Source organism: Armigeres subalbatus, chromosome 1, assembly GCF_024139115.2.
Source record: "Armigeres subalbatus isolate Guangzhou_Male chromosome 1, GZ_Asu_2, whole genome shotgun sequence".
NCBI lineage: Eukaryota > Metazoa > Arthropoda > Insecta > Diptera > Culicidae > Armigeres > Armigeres subalbatus.
The window spans coordinates 188,178,634-188,191,455 of NC_085139.1; positions in this window are offsets into that span (position 1 = coordinate 188,178,634).

Sequence of the window (12,822 nt, forward strand, 5' to 3'; positions counted from 1 at the left end):
ACTCGGCAACAGATACCACAATTGGCGGAATCCGTTGTTTCTTCGCATGAATCGAATCACCTGGGCTAGAGGTATATTCGATTTGCTCAATTTCATCATTAATCAAATCGAACTGATTGCTCAGTTCGATTGGAGAAGAAATTATTTCCGATGTTAGAGTTAGAAGGAATATCTGAAGTCTCCTGCTTCCTTCTATTTTTCCGCGCTTTGGCAGGACGGTATTGAAACCTTGTTTCTTTGAAGGAAGTGGAGAATTCAGAGACTCCCCCTTCCTCTTGTTTTTATTAATGCTCATTGCTGGGCGTGGAGACGTGACCTTCTAAGAGGTTTTTTCCCAGAACGGTGTCCCTGCAGGATTACCTCCGCTTGCCGGAATTTTACTTCCGCAAACGGGTCCAACGTAAAACGAAGGCACGGGTCCTTGCAAAGATCGTAACGGGATCAGTGGGTACAAATAGCGCTAAGAAGCACCGTTGAAATTAAAATAGCTTCGGGTAGTATTAAAAACTTCCTTCCGCAAAGAGAGAAAGAACCGCACAGCACGAAAGCACGATGCGGTCTGTGCATGCGAGTTAATTAAAAAAAAAAAATCATAAGGGTTATGTACAAGACACGACCGCCCGACGTAAACTACGTAAAACCGTTTGGTGAAATGAAGAACCTAGCAAGTCTCATCATTCATGAATATTACAAAATTGTTCTTTTGATTACTTTTGAGACAACACTGGTTTCGAGCAATATTCAAAACATAAAATCCAACGATGGCAATATGATGCAGTGTAGCGGTAAATCATAGAGCCAGCATCTGCATTTAAGTGAAATACTCTTGTGATATTCTGACTATCGAATGGTTGCTGTTGTATTGGTGATTAGGAATCCGCATGATCTGAAATCTGTCCTTTTCAGGGCATTAAATTTTTCATTGGAGGAATTTGGTTTGACTGAGAGTAAATTCATGAGATTGTTGCGTTAAATCGGCAGCAGTAACGCAAAAATTCATTAGATTCAATTCATCATTTGACTTCTGCAGAGTTAGTGATTAAAAATCCATCGAAAGATAAAGACGCTATTACCGTTTGAAATCTTACATGATTTCGTGACGGTCCCCAATTTGAAAATTTTCATTTTGCACCCTGTATCCGAGGCTTCCCCTTAGACGTAGTTTACGTCAAACATTATTTCAACTTAACCTTCCTCTCAATCATAATGGTGGTCCTGAAAAGAACCGATTCATTTCCACTTATGTGCCTCACCAACAGCACGGCGTTGATTGCCAGATTCAAAGATGCTGTTGGGAACATGGATGTAAAGATGTACTGCTGTTGCCACGACCGCCACCACCACCCAACGAAAAATTTCATCCGCATCATCACTCATAAATCTCAATCAACGAGCCCTCCCGTGCGAACGAAATCATCTGTGATTTTAAAGGAATGCATCACGCTTGAATTTGTAATGCTAAAACGCATCATTCCGCTCATTTGCCAAAACATCATTTTGGTTTAAGGCTCTATAAACCGTAATCAATCCGATAATGACGATGATTTTATTAGAATCCGCACTAATACTAATAAAGTTTTGAACTAAATTCAATATATTGGGGCTATTTGCCGACTTACCTTCATCATTGCATATTCATTACATTTTCATATAAAATTTTCACTTATCCTAATTAACAATTAATGAGGAATTGCAGGAAAAACGCTGAAAACTGCCTTTTTTCCTGGGCCGGCATTCGTATTTTTATCGAACGCATACTAACTCCGAACGTTCGGAGCAAACACATACACACGCACTTGATTTTTCACTTGATCTTTTATCACTGTTTCCTTGATTTAATCACTTCTAAAACATATTCACTAACTAAGTTTCACATTTTTCTTTAATATTGACTTCCAATTTATTCACTTCGCGTCCAAAAACTGTCGAAAACTGCTTCCCAAAAATCGAAGTGAGAGACAAATTTGACGACCGTATTGTGAATGTAATAAAATGCGGAAGACTCAAATTCACTAGCGCAATAAGTGAAATGGTGAGTACAAAATCTACGCGATGCAACTTCATTCAATCCGAACAATACAACGTATACGCCAGCCAACACGCAAACAAAGGTGTGCATACACAAGAAAATAATCATCTCTTCACCGTTGCCAGATTTGGTTATTGGAAAAAAACATTGCTGTTTGTCGGATTGAACAAATATACCAGAAAAAAATATTTAAACATGTTATGTAAGCTTCTGTTAAATTCCAAGTGGTGAATAACAAATTTTAAGCCGATAAATACCCATATATTTGATACACCGTGAACATGTGTTATGATATAGAATAAACATTTCGTCAAGTCTGGCAACATTATGCATCAGCTGGCATATTTTTAACTCCCCATTTCCACCCACCCCAGTTGTAAACAAAATTTATCTATCGCTGCTGCACTTTTCCGTACCAATTGCCTCACTATTACAAATAAGCGATACAGTCATTAATTCTCAAAACATTGTGATGGAGTCTTGAGCCTTAAAACGCATTCGAAATTAACCCTTATCCTCCCTTGATACTTTTTAAGCACTAAAAAATAACTTCAAAAAATTATAACTCCGTTGATTCTCAACCGATTTTTACGATTCGCCTACCAAGCAAACCGGTTAGGTCTTTAGTTTTCAAACCTGAGAAGAGAATTGGCATTGGCCACCTGGTTACGGAATAATTCCGGAGTCGAGTGGGGTACCTTTTTTTTCTCAAATCAAATGACCATGCTAAAAGTCTTAAATCTAATTTTTTGATGTGTCCCACTTCATGAAATCACGAGACATGTTCAATAGTGCTTGTTCCAAGGTTCCCTGGTGGGTTTGGACAGGTTCTGCGGCATTCCGGGGACCTGGTTCCCCCGGGACGTGGCCACTTTTCGATTTGATTCGAAACCCTCTTGCGATGTCTCAAACTTCATGATTATGCGCAACAAGCTCAATAGAGTCTAATTTGAGGTACCTAAGTGGTTCTGGTCAGGATCCGTGGCATTCCGGGGACCTGGTTCCCCCGGGGAAGTGGCCACTTTTTGATTTGATCCGAAACCCTGCTTGCGACGTCTCAAACTTCATGATTTCGCGAAACGAGCTCGATAGAATCTAATTTGAGGTAGCTGAGTGGTTCGGGTCAGGTTCCGTGGCATTCCGGGGACCTGGTTCCCCCGGGTAAGTGGCCACTTTTCGATTCGATCCGAAACCCTTCTTGCGACGTCTCAAACTTCATGATTTCGCGAAACGAGCTCAATAGAGTCTAATTTGAGGTTGGGTCAGGTTTCGTGGTATTCCGGGAATCTGGTTCTTCCAGGGAAGTGGCTACTTTTTTTTTGATCCGAAACCCATCTTGCGACGTCTCAAACTTCATGATTTCGCGAAACGAGTTCAATAGAGTCTAATGTGAGGTACCTGAGTGGTGCTGGTCAGGTTCCGTGGCATTCCGGGAACCTGGTTCCCCGGGGAAGTGGCCACTTTTCGATTTGATCCGAAACCCATCTTGCGACGTCTCAAACTTCATGATTTCGCGAAACGAGCTCAATAGAGTCTAATTTGAGGTACCTGAGTGGTTCTGGGCAGATTCCGTGGCATTCCGGGGACCTGCTTCCTCCGGGCAAGTGGCCACTTTTCGATTTGATCCGAAACCCATTGTGCGACGCCTCAAACTTCATGATTTCGCGAAACAGGCTCAATAGAGTCTAATTTGAGATACCTTAGTGATTCTGGTCAGGTTCCGTGGCATTCCGGGGACCTGGTTTCCTCGGGGAAGTGGCCACTTTTCGATTTGATCCGAAACCCATTTTGCGACGTCTCAAACTTCATGATTTCGCAAAACGAGCTCAACAGAGTCTAATTTGAGGTACCTGAGTGGTTCTGGGCAGATTCCGTGGCATTCCGGGGACCTGGTTCCCCCGGGGAAGTGGCCACTTTTTTATTTGATCCGAAACCCTTTTTGCGACGTCTCAAACTTCATGATTTCGCAAAACGAGCTCAACAGAGTCTAATTTAAGGTACCTGAGTGGTTCTGGGCAGATTCCGTGGCATTCCGAGGACCTGGTTCCTCCAGGCAAGTGGCCACTTTTCGATTTGATCCGAAACCCATTTTGCGACGCCTCAAACTTCATGATTTCGCGAAAAGAGCTCAATAGAGTCTAATTTGAGGTACCTGAGTGATTCTGGTCAGGTTCCGTGGCATTCCGGGGACCTGGTTCCCCCGGGGAAGTGGCCACTTTTTTATTTGATCCGAAACCCTTTTTGCGACGTCTCAAACTTCATGATTTCGCAAAACGAGCTCAACAGAGTCTAATTTAAGGTACCTGAGTGGTTCTGGGCAGATTCCGTGGCATTCCGAGGACCTGGTTCCTCCAGGCAAGTGGCCACTTTTCGATTTGATCCGAAACCCATTGTGCGACGCCTCAAACTTCATGATTTCGCGAAACGAGCTCAACAGAGTCTAATTTGAGGTACCTGAGTGGTTCTGGTCAGGTTCCGTGGCATTCCGGCGACCTGGTTTCCTCGGGAAGTGGCCACTTTTCGATTTGATCCGAAACCCATTTTGCGACGTCTCAAACTTCATGATCTCGCAAAACGAGCTCAACAGAGTCTAATTTGAGGTACCTGAGTGGTTCTGGGCAGATTCCGTGGCATTCCGAGGACCTGGTTCCTCCGGGCAAGTGGCCACTATTCGATTTGATCCGAAACCCATTTTGCGACGCTTCAAACTTCATGATTTCGAGAAAAGAGCTCAATAGAGTCTAATTTGAGGTACCTGAGTGGTTCTGGTCAGGTTCCGTGGCATTCCGGGAACCTGGTTCCCCTGGAAATGGCCACTTTTTTATGTGATCTGAAACCCATTGTGCAACATCTCAAACTTCATGATTTCGCGAAACGAGCTCAATAGAGTCTAATTTAAGGTACCTGAGTGGTTCTGGGCAGATTCCGTGGCATTCCGAGGACCTGGTTCCTCCAGGCAAGTGGCCACTTTTCGATTTGATCCGAAACCCATTGTGCGACGCCTCAAACTTCATGATTTCGAGAAACAGACTCAATAGAGTCTAATTTGAGGTATCTGAGTGGTTCTGGTCAGGTTCCGTGGCATTCCGGCGACCTGGTTTCCTCGGGGAAGTGGCCACTTTTCGATTTGATCCGAAACCCATTTTGCGACGTCTCAAACTTCATGATCTCGCAAAACGAGCTCAACAGAGTCTAATTTGAGGTACCTGAGTGGTTCTGGGCAGATTCCGTGGCATTCCGAGGACCTGGTTCCTCCGGGCAAGTGGCCACTTTTCGATTTGATCCGAAACCCATTTTGCGACGCTTCAAACTTCATGATTTCGCGAAAAGAGCTCAATAGAGTCTAATTTGAGGTACCTGAGTGGTTCTGGTCAGGTTCCGTGGCATTCCGGGGACCTGGTTCCCCCGGGTAAATGGCCACTTTTTTATTTGATCTGAAACCCATCTTGCAACGTCTCAAACTTCATGGTTTTGCGAAACGAGCTCAATAGAGTCTAATTTGAGGTACCTAAGTGGTTCTGGTCAGGTGTTAGGGCATTCCGGGGGCCCAGTTCGCCCGGGGAAAGTGGCCACTTTTTTATTTGATCCGAAACCCATCTTGCGATGTCTCAAACTTCATGATTTTGCGAAACGAGCTAAATAGAGTCTAATTTGAGGTACCTGAGTGGTTCTGCTCAGGTTCCGTGGTATTCCGAGGGCCTGGTTCTCTCGGGGAAGTGGCCACTTTTCGATTTGATCCGAAATCCATCTTGCGATGTCTCAAACTTCATAATTTTGCGAAACGACCTCAGTAGAGTCTAATTTGAAGTTCCTGAGTGGTGCTGGTCAGGTTCCGTGGCATTCTGGGGACCTGGTTCCTCCGGGCAAGTGGCCACTTTTCGATTTGATCCGAAACCCATTTTGTGACGCCTCTTTCGAGAAATGAGCTCAAAAGAGTCTAATTTGAGGTACCTGAGTGGTTCTGGTCAGGTTCCGTGGCATTTCGGGGACCTTGGTTCCCCCGGGGAAGTGGCCACTTTTTGATTTGATCTGAAACCCATCTGGCGACCTCAAACTTCATGAGTTTGTGTAACGAGCTCAATAAAGTCTAATTTGAGGTACCTGAGTGGTGATGATAAGATTCAGTGGCATTCTGGAAACCTGGTTCCCTTGGGGAAGCGGCTACTTTTCGATTTGATTCAAAACCCATCTTGCGATGCCTCAAACTTCATGATTTCGCGAAACGCAGTCAATAGAGTCTAATTTGAGGTATCTGAGTAGTGCTGGTCAGGTTATGTTACATCCTTGGAACCTGGTTCTACCAGGAAGTGGTCCCTTTGATGTGATCTGAAACCCATTTTCCGTCGTCTCAAATTTCAAGATTTCACGAAACGAACTCAATAGATTCTATTTCGAGGTATCTGAATGGTGTTCATCAGGTTTCGTGACATTCCGAGAACCTGGTTCTCTTGGAGATGTGGGCTTTTTTGTAGTGATCGGAAACCCATCTCTAGACAAACAAGACCCATCTCATGGTTTCACAAGACATTTTCAATAGTGATTTTTTCAAGGTACTCGAGTGGTGCATGTTATGTTCCGTGGCGTTCAGGTTTACCAGGCAGGTTCTTGATGCATTTTTAAACCCTTCCTGAATCGTATCACTTGTGTCAGGTGGAAACTATCCAGAAGTACAAAATTTCTCAGAATACTCGAGAGCATGTACAACATTTTAGAATTTCATGTTTCGTTGTTCATGTTACAGATTACATGATTCAGGATTCAGAATACATAGAGCAGTTTAATCATCCCCGAGGACACCAGGTTACTGACATAATGAGAAACGTCTTCTTGTTTCGCGAGATCATGAAGTTTGAGACGTCAAAATATTGTTCAGTTCAGTTCACATTAAAAATGACCACATCCCTGGAGAACCAGGCCTCGCGAAGTCATGAAGTTTGAGACGTCGCAAGAAGTCGTAACCGCAAAAAGTTGCCATTTCTCGGGGAACTAGGATCCTGGATGCAACGGAACCTGACTAGCACCACTCAAGTACCTTTAAATTGAGCTCGTTCCGGTGAAATCATGAAGTTTGAGTCGTAGCAAAATGGATTTTAGATCACATCAAAAGGACCACTTCCTTGATGGACCCACGATGCCACGTTACCTAACCCGCACCACTCAGGTACCTCAAATTAGACTGTTGAGCTCGTTTCGCAAAATCATGAAGTTTGAAACGTCGCAAGATGGGTTTCGGATCAAATCCAAAAATCAGCGACTTCCCCGAGGGAACCAGGTCCCCGAAATACCACGGAACCTGACCAGAACCACTCAGGTACCTCAAATTAGACACTATTGAGATCGTTTCGCGAAATTATGAAGTTCGAGACGTCGCAAGATGGGTTTCGAATCAGACCGAAAAGTGGTCACTTCCCCGTGAGAACCAGGCCCCCGGAATGCCACGGAATCTGACCAGAACCACTCAGTTACCTCAAATTAGACTCTTAAGAGCTTGTTTCGCGAAATCATGAAGTTTGAGACGTTGCAAGAAGGGTTTCAGATCAAATCAAAAAGTGGCCACTTCCCCGGGGGAAGCAGGTCCCCAGAATGCCACGGAACCTGACCAGTACCACTCAGCTACCTCAAATTATACTCTATTGAGCTCGTTTCGCGAAATCATGAAGTTTGAGACGTCGCAAGTAGGGTTTTGGATCAAATCAAAAAGTGGCCACTTCCCCGGGGGAACCAGGTCCTCGGAATGCCACGGAACCTGACCAGAACCACTTAGGTACCTCAAATTAGACTCTGTTGAGCTCGTTTCGCAAAATCATGAAGTTTGAAACGTCGCAAGATGGGTTTCAGATCAAATCCAAAAATCAGCCACTTCCCCGAGGGAACCAGGTCCCCGGAATGCCACGGAACCTGACCAGAACCACTCAGGTACCTCAATTTAGACTCTATTGAGCTCGTTTCGCGAAATCATGAAGTTTGAGACGTCGCAAGATGGGTTTTGGATCAAATCGAAAAGTGGCCACTTCCCCGGGGGAACCAGGTCCCCGGAATGCCACGGAACCTGACCAGAACCACTCAGTTACCTCAAATTAGACTCTTTAGAGCTTGTTTCCCGAAATCATGAAGTTTGAGACGTCGCAAGAAGGGTTTTGGATCAAATCAAAAAGTGGCCACTTCCCCGGGGGAAGCAGGTCCCCAGAATATCACGGAACCTGACCAGTACCACTCAGCTACCTCAAATTATACTCTATTGAGCTCGTTTCGCGAAATCATGAAGTTTGAGACGTCGCAAGTAGGGTTTTGGATCAAATCAAAAGTGACCACTTCCCCGGGGGAACCAGGTCCCCGGAATGCCACGGAACCTGACCAGAACCACTTAGGTACCTCAAATTAGACTCTATTGAGCTTGTTTTGCAAAATCATGAAGTTTGAGACATCGCAAAATGGGTTTCGGATCAAATCGAAAAGTGGCCATGTCCCGGGGGAACCAGGTCCCCGGAATGCCGCAGAACCTGTCCAAATCCACCAGGGAACCTTGGAACAGGCACTAATGAACATGTCTCATGATTTTATGAAGTGGGACACATCAAAAAATTAGTTTTCAGAGTTTTAGCATGGTCATTTGATTTGAGAAAAAAAAGGTACCCCACTCGACCCCGGAATTATTCCGGAACCATAAGGCCAATGCCGATTCTCTTCTCAGGTTTGAAAACTAGAGACCTAACCGGTTCGTTTGGTAGGTGAATCATCAAAATCGGTTGAGAATCAACGGAGTTATGATTTTTGAAGTCATTTTTAGTGCCTAAAAGTATCAAGGGAGGATAAGGGTTAATTTGGGGGCAATTTATTGCTTATACATGAAAGAGTGTCAAATATTTTATGCGAGAAACGTCAATTCACTGTTTTTACAAAGGAGAACAAAAGAAAACATACGATGATTCAACTCATCCAGGAGTTTTAAGGTGCTGAGTTGGGTGCGTTTCAACTCACGCTTGATTAGAATCGTTCAGAAGTTTTGAGTTTTTACCACCACAGGTGTTATCGCTGGAACCGCCCTGGTCCGTTCTCCGTGACATCCAGAATGATAATGACGCGCGCACGCGATACACGGGGCTTTTTATATACAGGAAAAACGAAGCAGCTGATCAAAAGGCCCGTACCTTACTGCAATCTGATGTTCGTGTTGGGGATTTATGAACGGAATTGAATTTTTCACCCGGTTTGGAAAGAAATAACATTTTCAATAGTTTAACGTTGATAATCAATATTATCAATAGAATTGGCAAATTGCAGGAGAGTTTCCGAATCTATTGATAACCAAATCTCGATAATCCATCGAAAGATAAAGACGCTATTACCGTTTGAAATCTATCCTAATTTCGTGACGGACTCGAATTTGGAAATTTCCGTTTTACACCCTGTATCTGAGTCTTCCCCTTAGATGTAGTTTACATAAAAAAAATCATCAATTATTTCATAAAATCAAGATAATCCACGGCATGTGTATGGGGGACCTTTATGACAAAAAATGAGCATCACTAAAACTTGCACTACGTGAAAATATAGCTCTTAAGCTTTCATTTCGTGACAATTTGAAAAAAAAATGTACCGACGGGTCTCTAACAACTTTTTTTTCTCCCTGAAACGGAACCCTTTAGTTTTAAACCTGTCAATTATTTACCACGTCACTATTAAATAAGATAGCATGATTTTTTTTCTTCCAATCATCATATAAAAACTAAGGAGGAATCGATTATTACCAAGTTATAGTCTAAATAACTTGTTTATTGAAGCTCAAGCATCAAAGAGCATAACGAAGCCGAACTCGATAAATTTATGTTATCCTCTGAAAATAGCTGAGAAAGGCTTGGATGAAGATTATGCACTGCTTCGATATCTTTTCTACATATACACCCAATTCTTTCTAAACACCTGCCAAAATTGAAACTTGTTATGCGAATGACTAAGTTTAACTGGTGTCATAAAATTATTCAAGACGATGGATCATGCTAAACAATAATCTATCCTAGTAATATAAAAGCCTTCCTTAGCCATGCGGTGATATATGCGCCTACAAAGCAACATCATATTGAAATGTGGCTGGAAATGGAAGTAAATAGCTAGCTAATAAAAATCTAGAAAAACTTTTGCTATGTTTTGTCTAAGAAATCATATTGCTGCGACGCGTAGTTAAAGAGAACAAGTAATTCAATCAAACAGCAAATTTTACTACAAATCATGTGGCTGTTTCAAACAGCAGCTTAGTTTTCACCATATTTTTATAACAAATATTAGCACGCCAGTTTTCTATGATAGAAAGAGAGAAATTTGGAGAAATACCGGGGGCGGTTACCCTCCAATACCTTTTCCGAACTAAATCTATCACATGTTGTACATATGCATAATCAAGTTTCAGACATAGTAATTAATTTCCACTCCGGGTGGCTTAATACCTGGCATATAGGCAATTAACTTTGAATGTACTGATCTCGAGTGGCGATCTCTCTTCGCTTGTGTGGTCGTGTTGGGATCTGACGACCAAACTGGCACAACCTCACACAACCCTACTTCATTGAGCGCCGTTGCTGATGAAGCAAGTGTGTAGGAGCCGGACAATATTAAATACTCATCCTACTTGGTTGACATTGTGTACAAAAATACATTTGAGAGAGTTAGTTCTGAAAATGTATTGCGAGAGATCGGCTGGTACCTGGTGCTGGGAATTTGGTTTCATCAGTACCCGCTAAGCTGCAGTGGACGACGGAGGTCCTTCGTAGCTTAGTTGGTTAAAGCACCTGTCATGCGAACTGGGGTCGTGGGATCAAACCCCACCGAAGGGGCGGTTACCCTCCAATACCTTTTCCGAACTAAATCTATCACATGTTGTACATATGCATAATCAAGTTTCAGACATAGAAATTAGTACTATTCAATTTAATTCCAGCAATTTGAAATCTTTCTCACCAGATATTCTGATGCTCGATTTTGATATTCTGATCGAGCATCAGAATATCAAAATCGAGCGTCAGAATATCCGGTGACACACGAATCAGCCTAATCAGCTTTACTGAAAAGCCTGCATTATCTTCCACCGTTCTGAAATTGTTTTGCCTTTCTCGTATACTAAGTATACGGTAAAGGCTATATGATCGCTCCAAAAACAAACTAAACTTTTTATAGAAGGCCCGGAGACCCATAGTGTTATATACCAATCGACTCAGTTCGACGAATTGAGGTGATGTCTGTGTGTGTGTGTGTGTGTGTGTGTGTGTGTGTGTGTGTGTGTGTGTGTGTGTGTGTGTGTGTGTGTGTGTGTGTGTGTGTGTGTGTGTGTGTGTGTGTGTGTATGTGTGTGTGTGTGTGCGCAAAACTACTCAAAAACTGTCACTCATTTTCGAGCACTTATCCTTAACCGATTTGCTTGCAACAAGTTGCGTTCGACGCAGAATCCTGTCCCATTGTTTCCTATTTGGAATTGGCCAGATCGGACTAAGGGAGCAGCAGTTATAGCCAAAATACTAATTTATACGAACAAATCGCGTAAAAATGTCACTCATTTTCGGGTACTTATCTTCAACCGATTTGCTTCGCGATAAGTTGCATTCGACGCAGAATCCTGTCCCATTGTTTCCTGTTTGAAATTGGCCAGATCGGACTATGGGATCAAAAGTTATGGCTAAAATACAAATTCATACGAAAAATCGCGTAAAAAATGTCACTCATTTTTCGGGCACATATCCTCAACCGATTTGCTTGCAATAAGTTGCATTCGACGCAGAATCCTGTCCCATTGTTTCCTATTTGAAATTGGCCAGATCGGACTATGGGATCAGAAGTTATGGCTAAAATACAAATTCATACGAAAAATCGCGTAAAAAATGTCACTCATTTTCGGGTACTTATCTTCAACTGATTTGCTTGCAACAAGTTGCATTCGACGCAGAATCCTGTCCCATTGTTTCCTATTTGCAATTGGCCAGATCGGACTATGGGATCAGAAGTTATGACCAAAATACAAATTCATACGAAAAATCGCGTAAAAAATGTCACTCATTTTTCGGGCACTTATCCTCAACCGATTTGCTCGCAACAAATTGCATTCGACGCAGAATCCTGTCCCATTGTTTCCTATTTGAAATTGGCCAGATCGAACTATGGGATCGAAAGTTATGGCCAAAATACAAATTCATACGTAAAAATCGCGTAAAAAATGTCACTCATTTTTCGGGCACATATCCTTAACCGATTTGCTCACAACAAGTTGCATTCGACGTAGAATCCTGTCCTGTTGTTTCCTATTGAAAATTGGCCATATCGGACTATGGGATCGAAAATTATACCATTTTTGCCTTTCTCGTATACTAAGTATACGGTAAAGGCTATATGATCGCTCCAAAAACAAACTTTTTATAGAAGGCCCGGAGACCCATAGTGTTATATACCAATCGACTCAGTTCGACGAATTGAGGTGATGTGTGTGTGTGTGTGTGTGTGTGTGTGTGTGTGTGTGTGTGTGTGTGTGTGTGTGTGTGTGTGTGTGTGTGTGTGTGTGTGTGTGTGTGTGTGTGTATGTGTGTGTGTGTGTGTGTGTGTGTGTGTGTGTGCGCAAAACTACTCAAAAAATGTCACTCATTTTTCGGGCACTTATCCTCAACCGATTTGCTCGCAACGAGTTGCATTCGACGCAGAATCCTGTCCCATTGTTTCCTATTTGAAATTGGCCAGATCGGACTATGGGATCAGAAGTTATGGCCAAAATACAAATTCATACGAAAAAATCGCGTAAAAAAATGTCACTCATTTTT